This window comes from Zonotrichia albicollis, chromosome 1 (assembly GCF_047830755.1).
Source record: "Zonotrichia albicollis isolate bZonAlb1 chromosome 1, bZonAlb1.hap1, whole genome shotgun sequence".
NCBI classification, from domain to species: domain Eukaryota; kingdom Metazoa; phylum Chordata; class Aves; order Passeriformes; family Passerellidae; genus Zonotrichia; species Zonotrichia albicollis.
This window is the reverse complement of record NC_133819.1, coordinates 13651990-13673690: the sequence shown is the minus strand read 5'-3', so window position 1 is coordinate 13673690 and position 21701 is coordinate 13651990. Positions and strand designations below refer to the sequence as shown.

Sequence of the window (21701 nt, the reverse complement as noted above, 5' to 3'; positions counted from 1 at the left end):
GCAGGCTGCATTTTAGTTAATATAACTAAATTTTTTTTAAGGGACAACTTTCTTCAGATTATGATTTCTATGGTACAATTTTAAGATTACAACAGAGAAATTTGAAGCAAAATCAGTAAGCCTAAAAGTATTTTTTTGTTCGATCAAAGCATAAGATACAGCTGCTCCATTTTTTGAGTCCAACACAAATGCTGATCTAAACAGTATGAGCAAAGACAAGCTGGGTTCAAATTTGCAGCAGGTTTTCATTTTCAGGATATGAGAATCATTAAGTGTTTACTAAAATGCAGCAGAAGATTAACGTGTTAATCTCTTCAAGTTACCAAGACATAAATCCACTGAATGCATCAGTATCTATCAGCTTTTGAAGTGATTTAAAAGGAGCCTATCTGAGCTCCATATCAGCAAGCTGTTACATTTGGAAATGATTAAGCACAGGTAAGAGCACTTTCAAGTATTTGTTTAACCTGGATTCAATATCCATACAGTTACTAGGAGGTCCAGTGGAAATCTGAAGGGAACACTGCCCTTTCCATAAGATGGATGCAATACATTCAGAGGGGCTAAAAAAGCACTTTACTTCCCAATAAAAGTGAGTGTACACATATCAGCCCATTTTTTGTTATTTTGGCAAATGAAAATACAGTTGCTTTTTGGAAGCCATAAAAAGGAAGGGGGTGGGGAAGGGAATTAAATGGTACATCAAGATGGTTATCCTGATCTTTGCACCAGCAAGCATCACACACCAGCTCTGTAACACCTTTACAGAACAAACCTGCACGTTATTAGCAAATACTCTTTTGCATTTGATGGCCACTCAAAAGACTGAGAATGAGAATTAAGAGAACAGAGCCAAGGTGCAGAGGGCTAGACAGAAATGCCCTGAAGACCTACCCTGCTCAGGTTGGACCCTGCTGCCTACAGTCACAGGCCTTTAACTTGCAAGCTAGTTAAGCAAGGAAGGCTTCATATCCAAAGATTTAAAAAATTTATTACAGAGCTTATTTGCTTACTAAACCACCACTTTATCACTTGGAACGACTAAAGTCTTACATTTTTACTAACTAGTAGATGTCAGCTATTATTCTTTTGAGATGTATAACGGGGGGAAAAAAGTTTATTTCCCTGTTCTGTAATCCACATGTAGCTGTTCAGATGCCTAAATGCCAACTCAAAGACATTAGGCCAAAGGCACTGCTCAAGTCATTTAGTTCATTTGCATCTGAGTTAAGTGACTGTATTCAGTCCATCTAACTTCTGATGGAGCGTGGAAGGAAGAAGAAAAATGAATTCATTATATTTCAGTAACTGAACATATTTTTACATGTACAGAACTGAAGTTCAGTGAATTGTTTTGTAGCAGCAGGCACCAACATTCGGAATAATTCAGGAAATCGCTGTCATTCATTCTAAGGCAACAAACAATTACACCACTGTCTGCATCTGCTTCCCCCAATGCAAACCTGCCCATGCCTGTGAGCAAGCACCAGTGCCAATGCTCCATCACTTGTCTGTGGAGCAAACAGGTGCAGGAGCTGATAGGGAAGAGCTGGAAGTCTCAGTCTGCATCTGCAACACTGGTATTGTGCCTCAACAATGTCATAAAGCAAACAACCACTGCCCAGCGTCATTCATCAAAGCATCGTGATGGTGTCAAGCAAAGAAATATGTTCTCTGCTGTCAACTTGTCTTAATGAAAATGCATTGCAATATTTAAAAAGTTTTCAAAGCTGACTTCTATTTCTGACAGCTGACAGATTTATGAAAGTTATTTTTGATGAAAAATGAGCAACAAGATTAACAATATTCAAAACAAAGAAATCAATGTAGTCTGCCTGAACATGCCAAAACACTAATAGAGGAAGAGAAAATAACTCAGTAAAGTGAGGTCTGTAGAGGAGAACCTAAAGCAGTTTAACAGCAATGTTTAAAGTTCACAATATTTTAAATATCGGAACAGCCCTTAATGAACAAATTGACCTCAAATGCGACAGACTGTGGAACACTGTGGCTCTCTCAAGCACAAACACTCCATGTTTGATTTTGGTCTCAATAAAACCAGAATGAAAGCAAAGGAAGACAAATGGTAGAGTTATTGCCACTTCAATTTTCTGGGGTTTTCTTTTCAGGAAACAATTCTGTGGAATTTCTTCGGTTTTGTGAGGCTTCTCTTTAGTGGGTTTTTTGGTTTGGGGGTTTGCTTTTTTTCCCAAGGAATTAGCAAATTAAGTAGAAAACTACATTACAAAAATTCTCCATCACTCATTTTAAACATGATCAGCACAGGAACAACTAAAGCTTTTTTAAGTTCATAGTAACCTTTCCAGCCATCTCTTTAATATATATAGCATACAGCAGAGCTAAGTTCAAGAAGCTGTGTAATTTTTTTTTTGACCAGTAGGAATAACTGTAACCATCATCCTGTTCTGCACTACCTCTTTCCAACTTTTGGTCATGAATTCTATTCTATGCTTCAGCAACCACTCAAGGAAAGATTCTTGAAACCATTTCGATTCCTACAAAAGTTATGGCTGTATTTGAATATAAAAACCAAGAGGAGATAAAAGTCATTGGTGTAGGAGGAAAGCTGCCATATCTGCCATCATTGGAACATAACACACAACTGCAAGGGTTGAACATAAACTCTTCAGAAGGGACAGGCAAGGAAAAAGTCAGGTAGCCTTGTATATGTTAGGAACAGTTTTGGCTGATTAGAGCTAAATTATGGTGATGCTAGAGCTGAGTGTTTATGGGGAAGAATCAGGGAGAAGCCAACAGGGTGGATATCCTGGTAGGAACCTGTCACAGACCACCTATCCAGAATCAAGCTGCAGAGGAAATATTTTATAAGCAGCTGACAGAAGACTCACAGTTGCTGGCCCTTGTTCTCATGGAAGACTTCAATTACCAGATGTCTTCTGGAAATACAGCAGAGAAACAGTCCAGGAGCCACCTGCAGATTACGGAAGGTGACCTTCCTGACACAGCTGGCGAGGAAGTCACCTAGGGAAGGTGCCTGTTGGTCCTGTTATCTGTAAACAGAGGAGGACTGATGGGTGATGTGATGGTTGGAGGTAGTCTTGGGCACTGAGTTCACAAAATGATAGCTTTTGATTCCTGAGGTATGAAAGAGGCAGAACTGCCACAGGCAGCAGAACTGTGACCCTGGAATTCCAGAGGGCAGACTTTGGCATATTCAGGAAGCTGGGTGACAAGAGTCCCTTGGGAAGTGCTGAAGGACAAAGGAGTCCAGGAAGGCTGGACATTCTTTAAGAAAGAAACTGCAAAGGCACAGGAGCAGGATGGCCCCACGTGCTGAAAGACAAGTCATTGGGGAGAAAGATGGGCCTGACTGAACAGAGAGCTTTGACTGGAACTCAGGGGGAAAGGAGAGCTTATGACCTTTGGAAGAAGAGACAGGTCATGCAGGAGGACTACGAGGATGTTGTGAGGTTATGCAGCAAGGAAATTTGAAGGACCAAAGCTAAACTGACTCTGGAAGTTAAATCTGGCTATTGCCATGAAAGACAATAAAAAAGTTACTATAAATACATCAGCAACAAAGTGAAGGCTAAGAAGTATCTCCATTCCTTACTGTATGCAGAGGGAAGCACAGTGACAAAGGATGAGGAAATGGCCAATGAACTTAACACCCCCTTTGCCACAATCTTATATTAAAGAGCAGTTCTACAGATACCTAGTCCCTGAGCCGGAAGACAGGGATGAGGAGGAGAATGAAACCACCATAATCCAAAGGAATCAACCTGCTACACCACTTGGAAACACTCAAGTCTACAGAGCCATATGGGATCCACCCAAGGATAGCAAGGGAGCTGGGGGAAATGCTCAGCGAGACCATCATTCATTACCAGCCATGGCTAACCAGGGAGGTCCCAGAAGATCCAGGAAACCACAGGCCTGTCAGCCTGACCTCAGAGCTGGCAAAGGTCATGGACCAGGTGATCTTGAGTGCCACTTACCCAGCACATCCAGGACAACCAGGGAATCAGGCTCAGCCAGCACTGGCTGATAAAAAGCAGGTCCTGCTTGACCAACCTGATCTCATCCTATGACAAGATGACCGCTTACTGGATGTGGATGTGTCTGCCTAGACTTGACTAAAGCCTTGGACACCATCTCCCACAGCATTCTCCTGGAGAAACTGGCTGTTCATGGCTTGGACAGGCATGCTCTTTGTTGGGTAAAATCTGGCTGAGCAAGGCCCAGACCCAGTGGTGGTAAATGGAGCTACACCCAGCTGGCAGCCTGTCACCAGTGCTGCTCCCCAGGGCTCAGTATCATCTGTTATCTGTTTAATATTGTTATCAATGATCTGGATGAGGAGATTAAGGGCATCTTCAGCCAGTTTGCAGGGAACACGAAAGCTGGGCAAGAGTGTTGATCTGTTGGAGAGCAGGAGGGCTCTGCAGAGGGATCTGGACAGGCTGGATCAGTGAACTGAGGCCAGTGTTCTGAGGTTCAACAAGGATGCTGCACTTGGGTCACAGCAGCCCCTGCAACACTCCAGGTTGAGGAAGAGTGGCTGGAAAGCTACCTGGAGAAAAAGGACCTGGGGGTGCTGAATGTGACCCAGCCTGTGGCCAAGTGGCCAAGAAGAGCAGTGACATCCTGGCTTGGATCAGTAATAGCGTGGCCAGCAGGACCAGGGCAGTGATTGTTCCCTGAACTCAGCATTGGTGAATCTTGAGTCCTATTTCCAGTTCTGGGCCCCTCACCACAAGAATGACACTGAGGTGCTGGAGTGTGTCCAGAAAAAAGGAACAGAGCTGCTGAAGGGTCTGGAGCACAGGTCTTAGGAGGAGAAGCTGAGGGAACTGGGGGTGGTGTTCACCCTGGAGAAAAGGAGGCTCAGGGGAGACCTCATCACTCACTGCAAGCATCTGAAAGGAGGCTGTAGCCAAGTGGAGATCCATGTCTTCTCCCACTGACAAGTGCTAGCACAGAAGGAAATGGCCTCAAGGTAGGCCAGAGGAGCTTTAGATCGGATCTTAGGAAAGATTTCCTTACAGACAGGGTTATCAAGCATAAGAACAGGCTGCCCAGAGGAGTGACTGTATCACCATCCCTGGAGGTATTTTAAGGAAGTGTTTATGTGGCACTTAGGGACAGAGTTTTGTGGTGGCTTTGGAAGTCCTGGGTTAATAGTCGGACTGATGATCTCAGAGGCTTTTTTCAACCTATTCTTTGATTCTATGATTCTAAATCTATAATGCACTATTTTTGCTTTTTTTTTAGTTTTCATTTCTTGACTTCATCTAATATGTAATTTTCCTAAGATTGACAAGGAAACTAAGATCTTGATTTTTCAGTTTTAAACTTAGACCATATGAGACATCTCACTATTTCTGACCCTACTAAAAACTAGAGTAATAAAGCCTGTGGGGGAAAAGAGAAAATTGAAACATCGATTTTTCACAAAGAAACTACCCTAGAAGAAAAGCTGTCAGTCACAGATGACAAGAAGCCAGTTACAGCAGAGGCGTGAAATGTGAGCATCACTCTCTCTCTGCTTTCTGTTTATTTTAAATAACAGATGAACAGTCATTAATATTTACTGTATTTCAAATTAGTCAGATAACACAATATTCAGCCTCAAGTCAGATTAGGCAGCAGCTGGTTAGATGGATGTCATCTGTCAGGGGCTGTTTTTCTAAAAGCCACTAATACTGTCAGTGAAAATTACAGTCTACAAATCAAAAGAACGTTAAGTGTTTGAACTGAAACACGTATGAAATCAGACAGTTCCCACTGGATTTTCCCCATGTGCTATTACCTCCATGATCAATTCACACTTCAAGTGACAGAAATTGCTGAGAAAGCAAAACATTGCTTGCTTTCCATCTGAGAAGTATACTTTGAGCCAGGGGACATATTTTTAGACAATTAAAAATAATTTTCTTTCATTTTTGTCAAGAAATATTATAGTCAAGCTGCTGTAAAGCAAAATGCTCACTCACTCTAGTACAGGACAACAGGGAACAAAACTTTGTTGCTATTACAAAAGTGACAACATCTTAGCTGGAAATAAGATGAAATTCTTTTCCATTAGGAAATTCTGTAACATTAAAATACAACTTCTTCTAATAGTATTTAAATGAAAACAAAGACCATTCACTCAGAACTTCAGCAACTGTTCAAAACACATGTCAAAAAATTGCTTATACAGCACAAAAAACTCCCACAATTTTTATACCATGCAAGGATCACCATTCCACAAAAACAGTGGCATTGCACTTAAAACATACTTTTAAGTACAGGTACTAAAGGATACTGAAACACTAATTTTCTGTTAGTTAACTAACTAACTGTTTCTGCTAAAGTGCTGAGGACATGAGCATTTTGAAATGGAGTGTTATGATATCTTTATCCAGAACAGAAACTTTTTTTTTCTTTTTAGTCCCATCTACTTGGTATTTGGCAGGCTTTTCCCCCCTTAACTGGAACAAAATGGCCAAACCTACAAAGTATTATTGCACCTGACAACAGTTTCTTTTGAAATGCACCATCCTCATTTTGAGGATATAATGCTGCAATGCTGCACAAGAAGCAGCAAAAAAAAAAAAAAAAAAAAAGCATGCATGCTGCTTCTTGCTAATCAGGGAATGCCACCAGGAATTTTCAATTAATAATCAGTGTGCAGCAGTACTGGCTGGGTGCCAGCAGGATGCTGGGTTTGTACAGAAGGGTGGGCAGATCGCTGCTGGGCAGCACTGGGAAGGCCAGGCAGGAGGGTACCCTGGTGGTGAAGGCAGCTCCTGCAGAGCAGGCTGGGACAGCAGCAGTAGCTGGAACATCCTGTCACAGGCACCAGCACAGTGGAGGCTGGGCCACAGCCCCTGCAAGGAGAAGCCAAAAATCTGGGCTTAATCAGTTTAAACAGGAAGCTAAAAGAGAAGATTGCTGCTATCATCTGTGACCTAATGGGTGGGAAGAAAGAAAACAGAGCTGGGATCTTCTGCGAGGTGACCCAGAAATGGGAGGAGATGCAACAGTCACACTAATTGCAACACCAGGAAGTCAGATGAGGCTTTGGAAACAATTTTCTCACCTTGTCAGCAAACACTGAAACAGGTGCACAGAGAGGCTGTGCAATCTGCAGCCCTGGAGATGCTCAGATCCAGATCACACAGGACCTGTTTGCAGTAAGAGGTTGGACTTGACATCTCCAGAGGTCCCTTCCAGCCTCAACCCCTGTAGCTCTGTGACTCTTGTTTCTTACTCTCTTCAGTGCCCACATTGCAACAGCAGATCAAAAGCATTCAATCAAGGCAGGGTGAGTATTTGCAGCTGGGAGAAGTTTGGTGAGTACACCCAGAACCCACCAGCTCAGCACACTGCACTTGGCCAAACCTAACCCAGCACTCTGAGGGACACCACCAGCCCTCTGTGGGCACAAGCAAGAACAAGGACTTGCCTTCCCTGGCACCTCCTGTCTCAGCATGGACTCAAGCACTGCCAAATGGAATGGCCAGCTGGCCATTGTGCTCCCTTGGCTAGCAGGGCTGGAGCCCTGAATGCCTTTTTCACCCAGCTTTGCTAAGGGACACTCATTCTCTATGTGATATCCAGAACTCTGTCGACAGCAAAGCCGCTCCCAGCACCAGACTGCTCCTTGCAGCAGAAGCCATTGTATTTCCCCTTCTCCTACAACCTGTCTTTTTTTCTGGCAGAGCTATCAGCACATTGACCCCACTTGTCACAACCAACAACTCCCAGTGCTGAAGCCAGGGAGAGATGGGAAGCACAGCCATGGCCAGGGAAGGTGGAAGGTCACACTCATCTGCAGCACCACCACAGTCTTAGATCAGCTAAAATCTGCCACAAAGCTACACTTGCAGGAACCAAGTGTGGTTAATCATGCTAGCTTTTACATGAGCTATAACAACAATTACCCAAACAGAATTAAAAATAATAGCTCAATTTAGATCAGATGAACCTCTAAATTGTCAAAATATATTTCGCTTGCATTAAAGAAATCGCCAACTAAATTTGAAAACCTCCTGGCAACATGGTGTTATTTTAAGACCACAACAAAATATTTCTTGAGATGGTGTGCAATACCATAATAACTGCCAGGACAAGGCACCAAGAGAAGGAATCCATGACTCTGGAAGTGGACAACTTCTCTTTCAGTGCGCTGGAAATCAGCAACAAGGAGAGCACTTACCAACACCACCACAGCAAATGCCATCAAGGCACAATGATTTACACTGCTGCAGAGAGCACTCCAACACACATCTACCACAATCTCCATGAACAAGCCTCAGTAAGAAAGGAAAACATGACTTCAAGCCTCACCATGGCCAAACCTCTCACTATCATTCCACTCTGTTTCAATTTTCATCTGTTTAACTGAAGGTGAGCCTACTTCAGCAGCTACAACCCACCTGACCCTGCTGTGACCACAGCTTCAATAATAACAGCCAACCACTCTGGTTAACAGCCTGCCAGGCTCCACAGGGAATGAGTTTTGCTAGGCCAACTTTCTACTAACAACCCAGCGGCCAGAGGAACCTACACACTTATCTCCTAGTGCTCTGTTACACATATCACATGCTTTTTCTCTTTACATGCTTGTCTAGTTTCATTAAAGGAAAAAAAATAGGATGAGATTTTTCATAACAAATCCTCAGACTCACACTTAAAGCTGATTTCCCTCTCCCCAAAGAAGGCATTCAAGATTCCCCAGAGAATCCAAAACAAATTCTTGCAAGAGACAGGAGGAAAATCACTAGATGAAAAGTAATCTTAGATCATGGTTTTCAAAAATAACATCATAAAGTGAAATGAGATTAATTAATTTTTCTTTACTGCTTAGTTATCTTTAGTGATTACATTATATTTAGTGATTACCATTTGCTGGTAGCTGGTGCTATGGCTTTTTGCTCACCAGACCAGACACACACCAATAGTCCTGGTCCTGGCACATCTACTACATATTGATGTGAAAAACCATTACCCTTTTGGGCAACTGCCTTCCCTCACATCACCAACTCTCCCAGTGCCATTTTTTCACTCAGTGTTTCTTTCTAATAAGACAGCAGAATGTGTAACTCCTAGGCCTTTGCCTGCTCTCAGATGCTCATAACAAGGCATCTGGAACACTTCTGTTAATTGAGTCATATTTAAACACAGGGACTGGAAGATTTTTTAACAACACCCTCTTTGTATGCATGGCCTTGCATCTGGGATAACAGGCAGTGAACCCCACATGGTTCAGGAATTACAGAGCTTAAAAGAAAAGGGGGAAAGTTTGTTGCCTCAATTCTGTAGCATTCCATGGAAGAAAAATCAGAATATTAGTGAATAAACCACAAATCTGCTGTCTATGCAAGCCTTGTATGAGCATGGAACTTTGCCAGGTTCCAAAATGCTGTGTGCGACACATAAGCAGTTATCAGGAAAACAGTTTCAGATCTTAATTAATCCACTGAGGCTCCACCCCATGTCCCAGTAATCAGTCAGTTGGTGATGAAAAGAGAAGACTTGAGAAGCTCTCACCAAACAGCTAAAAATAAAACTGGATCTATTTTTTATGGTCTCCTGCACATAAGGATTTTGATCTCAAATTTTTACTTATTTACAGTTTATACTTCATGCAACTTTGTTCTGCATTCGAAACACAACAAGAGACATCAACTTCTCTTAAAACTACCAAATATTTTATACGTTATGTTGCATAATACTTGTACACCTAAGAAGACCAGCCTACATATTTCTGGAATGTGATTTCTATCCAGATCAACCAATATGACAATATTAGCAGCCAGTGAATGCAATTACGAGATTTTCTACCTCAGAACAGATAAGCGTAGGAAAACAATAGATTAAAAAAGTGATCTGTACTAATAAATAATTTGATGGGAAGATTATCTTGAAAGAGGTTTGTTGCTACCTCAGATAGTATATATGACATTGATGGGTTTGAACACTTCATGATTTTCCATTTCTAGTAAGTTCGCTAAGCTAACAAAAAAACCCACGGAACAGCAAAAGAGATGCACAGCAATTTGCCTTAACATTTTCTAACATCACTATAATTCAGAAAATGAAAAATGTTTCTTTAAAAATATTCTCAGATTCTTATTACTATTTTACCAGTAATTAAATAGTTTTCATTAGGGGGAGGTCAAAATGAAATTTTACCACAAAAAAGAAAAATAAGAAATTAAACTGCAAAAAAGGGAGGTCAGTGATACTAAGGAAGCAGAACAAGGTTTTGCAACATGCTATGATTTTAAGAGACTTTGATTGATATCAATCTACCAAAACATTTAAAAAGTAATTTTGGCTTGCCTGCCTGTATAAGCAGAAGCAGAGTATTGTTCCTCCAGGGAACCACCCAAGTAAAACCACATATGTTGCGAGCAGCAAAGTCTCCTATTGTCTCCTAAAACAGCAAAGACCAAAGCACAGTTTTAAATATTCTCAGATGTCAAACATCTATTAGAAAAAATGTTTCTAAAAAAATGAGAAAGAAACTCAACAAAGAAGAGCATTTTTAAGGAACTTTTCTCCGGGTGCTGTAAGTGAATTTCTGCTCACTCAGTAACCCAGGCCTGGAAGGAGTCTGTGTGACAAACACTGACACTGACCACAGTTAGTTCTGGCTGCTTGAAAACTGATCAGATTCTGGTAACTTCAAACCCATACTTTTTAAAGTCCAACAGCAACAGATGCAGTTGTGCTTGGTGTTCAACAGCATTTCCAATACACACAGAAGTGGCTGCCCCCGTGGGAAGGGGGGAGGGCAGGGAGGAGGTAAGAATGGTTCTGTCTCACTTAATTATAATGATCTGAAGACTGAAACAAGACCAAGCCTGTAGGAAAAATTAACTGTTCTTGCAGTTACTGGAGCCTCTAGAAGGGGAAAAATACATTCTTGAGTCAGAAAAGCCCTTGTTTAGATCTATGCAATACACAAAAGTTATCAAAATGGACCTTTGTCTAGAGTGCTTCATTTCAGATGTATCACTCACTAACATATTGCAACCAAGCCAAAGTAGTAAAAGTCTCTTAAAACTACTCCCACAATTCTGCATCTATGAGTGCTGGAGTTCAGACACACATCCCTATGAGTACCAATTTGTAGCAAAGCACTTTTTCTGGAAGTGACACCACAAAAGGCTTAGCTAAAGCAGATGACGCCTTTTTATTTTCAATAAAAACAGAATTTAGAAGATTAAATAAAGAAACCAGCAAGAATACACATTCAGAACTTGTTGAAGCAACAGCCTGAATTCAGTAATTGAGCATATTTTTCATTAACCACTAGAGGTCACACAGTAACCATGGCAGACACCCAAAAAATGAGTGGACTCAAGAACCTTATGGTCTGTTAAAATCACAATACATGGGTACTCATTGATTTGCACCCAAAAATAAAATTCTAGTTCCCCAAAAGATTCAATGAACTTGAATGTTCACAGATGTCATTTAGTACTCCAAATTTTCATAAAACTGAGATTTATTATTTTTACTTCTAAAAAAAGACATTAAATAATGGGTAGGAGTGCAGTAGGATTGTCAGAGCTTGCAGCACTTTTGAAGGTTTTTCTGATTTCTTCAAGTATTTCCTGATTTGAATTTCTGGAACTTCAATTCAAGAAAAACAGCTTCAGCTGTGCCTATAATTAACACTAAAGAATCCCAATAAGCTGGAATATTCTACTATTTTACTAGTGAATTTCTTGCTATGTAAATAGACATTTTAATACTCCAAGAACAAGAGAAATAGTAATAAAATCAAATATGATCCCACACATATAAAATACATTGTATTTTCAATCTCACACCAAAGTTTACACTGGACACAATAACTTACATTCTCTTAAATCTGAAGGGATATATGCCCTCAAAAATTTAGAAGCGGTTGGAATGGTCAGGGTCTGAAAACTACTTGCTTGCAAGAAATTCACTTTAGTGCTACTGAAAATCTAGTCTATTTCAAAACATTTGAAGAAACACTATTTGCAACATGTTAAAGCACCTTATGTTGTACACAGGTAATTAAAAACTCCTGTAAAGTTCATTTAAACTCTTCAAGAAGGTGCACACAAGTGCAGAGCGAGAGATGGATAACAGTCAGTGATCCCATACTCCTTCCATATTAGATTAAATTTTAGGATCAGTATACAAACATATTTCATGAACTGACTCACTTTTTTATTCCCTTTACAACAGTTCCCACTGCATCTTCTCTTGGGAGAAATTTCATTTAATTAGATTCCAGCAACAAAATATAAAGCAAGACCTGCGTATGAAAGTCTCTCACTACAGCAGAGCAGCACTGCCAAGGCACTGAACTGCCCTCTAACCCAAGAACTGGTCCCACCAGAACAGGTGCTTCTGTTGACTTGCATTACCTGTTCTGGAATAAGTAAGATATTTCACTCCCTAAAGCTCTCAGTCTGGTACATTTCAACATTAAAAAAAATTAACAACAGTGAAGAACAGTGGAACAGCTGTAATCTGAATAATAATTTCAAAAGTTTCAGCACCCATCATGTTTTTCAGCACAACAAACCACTCACAAAGTTCACAGGACACTTACTGCACTATAGGAGCAATTCCTTGAGACAAAACAAATTATAAATCACATCTTAAAAGCAGAAAAGATGCAGACTTTTCTCAGCATGAAATTAACACCAAAAATCTATCTAGCTCTTAAATATTACAGGAAAAAAATCCAGCTTTAGTTGCACACAAGCTTGTATGCTCACACATAGCTACAGACACACAGACTGCAAGTCAGCAGAGATTGCTTACCGCTTCATAGTAACACAATAAGATTTACAAACTCCACAAAAATTTAGAAGGCAAGAATTTTTTCTGAGGAATATCTGAATACAAACCTGCTTTTTCTGTGCCTGCTGTTTCTGAGCACCCAATTTAGCAGACTTAAAGCTGAGAGACTTGGACTGTCTCCTAACTTTCACTGAATCTCTCCGGCGATCATATGAAAAAGACGACGACTTCTTTGTAATTTTCCTCTTAGGTATGTCTGCCATTTCATCCAAAGTATGGTTACCTTCAAGTAAACAGCATCCCAAGAAAGTAAAAACTCAGTATCATCAAGCTCCCACCAAGCTTGTATCAAACAGTCTTCAATCTACAGGAAAATCTAGCAGCCTGTAAGGAATGGAGCCCACGGAATAACAGTTTCAGTTCTTCCAACAGGTTGTAAAAACTGAAAAAATCCAATGGTCCTGCAATGCTTAATGTCACTGAGGAGCAGGCAGAACTCCTTCTTGCAGACAGGCTTCAGCAGTGATGCTAATCTGAGAACGTAGTGACTATCCTGCTGAGCACGCTAAAGGTGAACGGGAGGTAGCTCCCTGCACACCAGCTGGGTGTGGAAGTACACCAACAGGGTGTGGGGATGAAGCAGAAGACATTGGGTTCAAAGCATCTTCTTAACTCCTTCCTCTCTGGGCTACTGCTGGGAAGTCAACTGGCAAGTCAGACTGGTGAAAGCTCCTTAAAAAAAGACAGTATTATTTTCCTCTCTTTGGATCCAAGGCTCTTCCTGAAGAAAGCTTCAGCATGCAGTAACCATCCCATTAAATGCATTAGGGGCCCTATTTTACTCTAATCTAAATATTCCATGCTCTCTCCTTGTCAGTAAGACTATTCACACTACAAACCTAGGAAATACTTCAACTTCTAAGACAACTAGAAAATGAAGTACCTGACTCTGAACCTTACTGTCCTTCCTTGGAAATAACTACAGAGTTACAACAGTCTCTTAAGACTTGTTGGTATCAATGGATAAGAGGGTAATGAATTCTCATCCCAGTGACAGTGTGGGAATCTTATCAGACAGCTGAGATTGCAGCTTTTGCACAGGACTGTGTTTAGGTAGGAATGTTTCTCTTGCATAAGGCATTAGTCAAGGAACTCTACAAGGGTGTAGAGCCCTGAGAGTTGCTGCTACTGATTTCCATTAAACAAAACACATCCAAAGGGCCAAGCTCTACAAACCATTTAATCCACGTTGAAAGATAAGGAGGAAAACTACATTTTGACAAACGTAGGCATTGACCAGGGTCTTTTCCAGAAACTTTTCCTTATTTTATTCATGATGCTACTTGGCGTACAAAACAACTATGAATAATTTATAGTTGCAGGATTATCCATTACTATAATTAAGCTCTAATATGGGTCAGTCCTCTGGTGTATGAGTCTCACTACCTCTGTTAGGAAACAGCTGTGAAGTTGGAGCAGCATTTCTTTTAAGACCTGCTGATATCAAGGAGTAAAAGAGTAGTGTTAATGAATCCCCATAACCACCCTTTGCTAAAACTTTTTCATTTGTTGTAGGATGAATAATCTACCTCTAGGACACAGTGATATTGCTAAAATTAACCAAAAACTATTAGAATGTTAAGAATGTATTAGCCATAATGACCTAATTCTGCGCATCTCACTGCATATACACTGCACATTTTTGTGAAGATTTACACTGTGAAGGATTAGAAAGCACAGCTTCATATTATCTACAACTATATCTAACCAGTGAATCTGTAATTATTACAAGACATAGAAACAATACATTATTAAAAATTTTTAGTACTAAGTCTCTCTTAATTGTGATGTGTTTATAAGACTGTAGCAGTCATTATCTGTAGCCACATACTGACCTTCAATGTTACTAATATTTGACACTGGGACCATCATCACTTCAATACAGTCTGTGGTTTTCAAATTCTAGATTAAAGAAATACTTTCTCACAAATTGAAATCCTACTCAAATTACCATTTTCCATGATTTACAAGCATCACCTTTTTGAAGACTTAAAATAAGCAGAGTATTCAGTATTATGTGCTTGCAAATGACATCAAGAAAAAAAAATATGCTCCAAAACTTTGTGAAGCATCTATGATATTTGATAAATATCACAGATATTCTTTTGCAGACAGCTACTCTCATGACAGCTTCACTTGATACCCCAGAGCTTGCACTGAAAAAACAAAGAACCACTTCTCAATATCACCTCTGATTTTACAGCTATCTACAGTTTGCTTCTGACAACATATTTTCAAGGCTGAGATCCTGGTCCATTTAGATACTGCTGGTGGAGAACTTTAGTCTGTACCTGGGGTCAGTGTTGGCATTTGCTCTGTGCTTTTTGCTATCTCTACAAAAACATGTTTGGTTTCTTGGTTTGGTGCTGGAGGAAGCAGAGGGCTCACCAGCAGCACACACAGCAGAGAGATCCCACCACACCTTGCTGCACCACAGAGACCACAACCTTCTCCAGCAGCTACACAGGCACCACTGAAAGCAAGGTCTCAGCCCAGTCATGCTCCCATTTTTCTTCTTCCTTCATACCTCAACCACTCTCAGCTCTAAAGTCCTCTCCCTTTCCTCCTCAGCTTGCCAGGTCCTTTGGTGAACTTAGAATTTTCACGAAATAGCAGAAAAACTCTCAGTTTGTTTTGCAAGGAAGGTTCTTCTGCTCCTTGATTGAACAAATCTGCCAGAGCCCACATGAGCCAAGCAGCAGGACGGGAGTGAAAACACAGAGGAGAGGCAGAGACAGGGCAAAATGCTGAAAGCCTTCTGAGACCTGGTGATGTGCCTTACATGTAAGCCACCATGTCCAGAGGTCCACTGAAAAATCAGAAACATTCTCCCAAACACAAGAGCTAGCTCAGAACTCAGTCTGTGTATTCAGTTAAAGCAGTTTCTCTTCTAAAGCACATCACCTTTGCCAAAATGATATTACATCCACCATGTTATTGTCTGTTCCCTGGATGCTTCTGCAACTCCTCATGAGCAGCCTCCACCATCCATGTGTGGTTCCCTACACAATAATGCAATTTGTCACTCCAGTATTCAGATCTTCCCTCAGTACAATTGCAAATATATTGAACAATACAAGCCCTATTTTCCATCTTCAAACCAGTTACACATCCATAAAACCTTTCCTCTTATTCCATGCCAGGTCTGGGTTTTTTGACCATGCTAACCCAGTCGCTGTTGCTCAGGTCTGTCTTTCTGCTCAGAATACAGGCATAATATTGTGAGATATTACTTTCTTGACAATACTGTCACAATCTTATCCAGTATATCATATTCATGCATGGGCCTGCTATTCCTCAGAGAACAGTTTTTACCAAAATATTCAATTTTCAGAAGTCATATTTAGCTGCAGTTCTTCAGATCTCCATAGAAACTGATTTATGGGTTTACAAATGTCAGTCCTCTCCTACATGAGAGTTCTTAGTGCAAAACCACAACTGTTTCATCATTACAGGAAAGGAATTCCAATACTGCAATTTATCTCACAAATACACAGCAAATTCTGAATGGAAATGCTGTCACCACATAGCTAGAAAAAACTAAGTGATGATGAGATTAACAATTTGAAGAAAGGTGATGAGAGAGATGAAAAACTAAGTACTGCAATTAGGAGACAACATTTAGTTACATCTAATATCTCTTAGGGATTGAAAAATCAATGTTCCAACATTCATGTATTACGGCCTTTATTTCCTCACTTCCATGGATCTATGATTATTTATTAGTCTCATCCACAAACACTATGAAATTAAAATTTAGTTTACTATTAGAAATACTACAAGCATTTAAATTCCATTCTTTGACTGAAGATAGTATTTATATTTTGAGTATGCTACTTTCAAATGTTTTCATAAAATAGCAGCTGGGAATAAAGGCTGCGCAAATACTTGGTTTTCTACTTTAGATTCATCAGCAAGACAGATCTAAAAATCATCATGTGGCCATCCCAGCATTGAGTCAATAGTGTTAATGCAAAAACACCTGGTTTAAATGGACACATTGTGGTTTTACCAATTTTTCAGAATTTCAGTAATAGAAAATGTCAATCTCTAAAAGCGTAATTAAAATAAAAACCACTGCCAAACAGTAGATGCCATCAAGAGCCCATTGTTCAAAAACTGAAGTTTTTGAACAGAAAATAATCATGAGGTTGTCACATGATGGGTTTCTTTCCCAGTATCAATACTTTCCCAAGCCTGGTGGCTCAAGCAGTTATTTAAAGCTGTTACAAGAAAAGAATGCCTTATGCTCAAAATGTGTTTTGCCAAGCCACTTGTGAGTAACAAGAAACTGTTTTCAAGGTCATCTGTTTTCCAGGGATACTGGCAATGAAGACACACAACAAGAAAAGAGAAGGTGCACAGTGTGGCAGAATATAATCATGGCTATAGCTGACAATTAATTCAATAGAAAGGTTGAGGGGTAAAAGGGTATACCAATCATGGTATAGTAAATACTGCAGAACATATTTGAGTAATCTTTTGGGGCATTTTAAGGTTTTGCAGTCAGATTTGCTGCATGGGACCTGGAGAACTTGTTTCTTCATTCAATCCAGGGTGTTAATCTGTTAATGGCAGAAACAAGAAGCACAAAGAGTTGTTAATCTCTACTAATGATTTTAAGGTTGAATTCCTAACTTGCAGAATCAAAGAGAAATCACATGTAAATTCTGATGCATGTTTGCTTAAATGAGGCACAGACACCCAGAATTTAGAATAAACAACACTACTTTGAGTATTCTGATTATGAAATGATAGAAATCTAAAGATAACACAACTTCATCTGCACAGCTTTCATTGACTTCAAAAGCTCTTGAAGATTTTGGAGTGAATGAACAGGCACAGGGTTACCAGAATCTCATTATTTCTAACAGCATCCTGCTGTCACTGGCCTACCCTGAATTTACTACAAAAGTGAGGTCTTGCATAACTGGCCCAAAAAATAAGAGTGAGAAAGCAAGAATCAATAGCAGCAGAAAACTGTAATCACAGCCCTTCAGTCCCCAGCTAGCCTTTAACCTTAACATTATAATGCATTTGCTCAAAATAGCCTTTTTTCTGTGTAGGCTCCCAGTAAACATTTGTTACAAACAAAATACAGTCATCCTTTCCAAACCACATTTTGTGTATCACATGCCTCTCTAACTCAACAGAGCTTTCCAAGAGGAAGTAAACAAAACAACAGTATTATTTAGCATTGACCATCTGTTTTAACACAAAACCCAGAAGTTCATTTCCTTTCCATTACACTGGGAAAAGGTCCTAATATGCCTCCACATTATGTGATGAAGCTGCTCTATGACTTTTTCCCACTAGAAGTCTTCACACTTCAAGCAAGCAGGCACTAACTTCATAATAATATTAATAGAATCTCTGTAGGTCCCTTAAAAGCAGATGCAAATGAAGCACAATTGATTTCACAGAATTTCAGCCACAGTTTGCTTACTTAACACAGTTAACTCTAGTTCATGACTGTATACAAATTCCATTTCAACACAGATCCATGAAATTAATCTCCATCCCATTCTCACCAGAAGTATTCCACTCAAACCAACAACTTCTTGTGTGTCTTTCTGGGAGGTTCAAAGTTTGTCTAAGCAGCACTAAGCACCAACATCACCTTGAACTTCCAGTGACCTGGGCCAGAGAGAGCAGCACACACACAAACACTGTGGGAAGCAGGAGACTCCACTCCAGACCAAACCATGTTCCTCTGGTTTTTGTCACTGCACTCAGTGGGTGGAAGCATGAATTGTGCAGGGTGAAGAGCTAACTGAATATTTGAAAATATTAAGTCAGGCAAAGAAAGCCCATGCCTCCCTTAGTTTAGAGAAATAAAGCCAGGCTGTAAATCTAAGCATATACCAAATTACTGTGGTTATTTTTAAGAACCAGTGTTGAATTTAGCAGTGATAAAGGAACTTACAATATGCTAAGGCCTTTAGGATTTACATGTTGTTAATCCCAAATTAACTTGGCAAAAATAAGTATATTGGAGCAAACGAATTTAGGAATAACTGACATTAGGTTCACACCTACATTGTTTCAAAGTAGCTCTATTTACCCAGCTGACCATCACAACCAATGGCTGTTAATGGCAGATCCTTGTTCTCTCCAAAGAAAAAACTGATTTCTCAGCAATACAGCTACACCAAACAGACATCTTGATCTCTAAAGCTTCCCACTGAGCAACAGTCTGAGCATTTCTAGTCATTAAAAAATTACATATAATTGCAAACAAACTTTCTTTTCAAGTTGTTCAAAATACAAATTATTAATTCATTGAGAATTCCAATGGGAGCAAGTAATATTTATACATATACTTTGGGTTTCCTGGTTGCTTTTTTTTAATGAGATTACACCACAGTTTTCTCAACATTTTTTCATGGATAAACAAGGGTCTATGAGATCTTAGAATAAGATCCATATTACTTCCACTTCCATATTACAGCCAAAGTATGACAATTACCAAAGTCTCTACAAGCCTCAGTCTACCTGAACAAAACACAGTTAAAAATGGTTGGGTTCTGGGTTTTTTTCTGCAGTTGGGTTTGTTGGGTTTTTTTGCTGCTGAGAATGCCTGCCTTCTAAATACTGAACTGAGGTCATCAAGCATGCTATCATCAAGTTGGAAGCTTATCAAGATGACATATGTTTTTTGAGAGTCTTCTTGGAGAGGGCTACTTTTGCAAGTTACAGAAACCCAAACAAAACAGATTATTCACCTATCTTTAAAATATTGGTCTAACCACCACAGACAAGAAATCTGTATTTTTAAAGTAATGGAAGTAAGTTACACAGCTGACTAAACGCTAGCTGAAAATAGGATCTTGTTTCTTATAGCCAAATAATTTTCAAAAACAGTAACAAGTCAGCCCATTTGTACTCATCTATACACAGAGATAGATAAATGCAAAAAACATTTGTGTTTCCATATTTGAAAACTATCCATATTTCCATAGTAAAACCTGAAAAAAATTACATTTCAATAAATATTTAAAAGTTTACTAAAAATTATTCAAGTGAGCATTTAATTTTTTTATTATAAGGTTATTATCTAACTGCATTAACCAAGCAACTTCACATGCAGTGATATGTGTAATATAAATGCCCACATCTTATGCTGGCTAAGTTAGAGTGCTTTATGCACTTTCTCAATGAACTAAGTTAAAGGGCTTAAGTAAAGCTGTTTCAGAAACAAACAAAGGAACAAACAGCTGAGCAAAACCAGTTTTTCCATGTAGTTTGTTCCACGTTTTACTCCTTTTTTTTTTTAAGGAGGAATAACACTGAGCATCACAAATTATTCCAGAAAGCAACTGAAAGAGCTAACCCTTACTCATCCATTCTGTTTTAGTAAGTGACAAGAGAATTACAAAATATAGGGACAGAAGAAGACACCCTATGAAGAAGAAGAAGGTGACAGAATAAAGTCACCCTAGCACGCTGCATTTTAACATGAAGGACGCCATCAAAGATACTTCTCTCATTCCATTCAGAACAGCTGCTCTAGAGGTCTTTGTATTTGTTACAGGACAAAACATTTTCTCCATGGAGACAGTGGAATAGGAGTAAATATATTCTTCACATCACTTAAGTGTTTTATTTTACTGTGGCAGTTGACTATACAGAGCAATAAATCCATCAAGAGGACAAGTGGTCCTTAGGTGCTGTGCATTCTGTATTGTGCTGATATGACACTGCACAATTATAGCATAACAGCATCACCAAAGGCAAAAACTGCATTTATCACTGATCCTTAAGTCTAAAGAACTGTGGTAAGAGCAAACTGATTTTCAAAAAAATAGATTTCAGGTAGTAAATAACATCACCAACTTCTCTTCAAGAATGTAAGGAAGTTCCTTGTGAAAATGAACACTAAAACATGAAGTGTTTCGTTTTCCAATATCCTAGACATTTTTGTCCCAATTTTAAGAAAGAGAGATATAGGCAAATGTTTGATTTTAAGCACAGCTAATCCTACAGACTTCAGTAATCATTTAATTACATGTTTAGACACCATCTGTTTAAATGCCTTTTTACAAGGTATGCTTAAGTGCACAGATAAGATACAAAATATCCCTAACTGGAGATATATTCCAAACCTGGCATTAATGAGAGGGTATTAGTGAATAGCAACACAAACCCAGTTGATACACTTGCTATGGAGGCAAAGTAACAACAAAAAACTAAAGGGAGCCAGGAAGGTCAGCTGTAAAACACACTAGGGGAAACTAAAAACCAATGACTAATGACCAAAATACCTGAAAAGACCCAAACGTGAAGGTCAAGTGAGAATGACTAATTCAAGAATATAAACTAGGATAGTACAGTGCATGTTTAGATTGCACCTTCCTAATCAATGCTGCAAGGTCCTTTAAAAAAAAAGGAGATTTAACTCATAGGTGCCATCAGTAGAGATGAGCTTGGCAAATGCTGAGATAAATATTACTAATTGCTAAGTATCTTGTCCATCTATACACAAAAACAATATTGTAATAATGACTTAGCTTGCTTCAATTGCAGTCAGAGTTTTTCAGCTATTAGTCATGCACATAAAAACACCCACAGAGTTTCACTGTGAGGAATTATCCCACTTGAAGGCAGCAAGGCAAGGTAACAGCCAAAGAATAAGGTCTTGAAGCACCAGAACTCAAACTTCTGAGGGGAAGAGCACATGAGGAGCTAAGAAGTGCATTATTCAAATAAGTCTCTGTGTGTGTGTATATATAAATATTTATATTTAGTGACAACTTGCACCAGCCTCCCAGAGGCCTGTAAGCAAAAGCAGCAAAAGCTAAACTAATCACACAGCTGAGCACTTCAATATGAGATAACCGACTAGAGGTTTTAATTAGCTTTTCATGAAATCT

The 21701-nt window shown here is 39.4% G+C and overlaps 1 protein-coding gene across 16 annotated transcripts in view; it reads right to left on the bottom strand.

Moving 5' to 3' along the window:
* PARD3 (par-3 family cell polarity regulator) overlaps nt 1-21701 on the bottom strand; it is a 443154-nt gene that overhangs the window by 371563 nt on the left and 49890 nt on the right. The gene's annotated exons all lie outside the window — the stretch shown is intronic.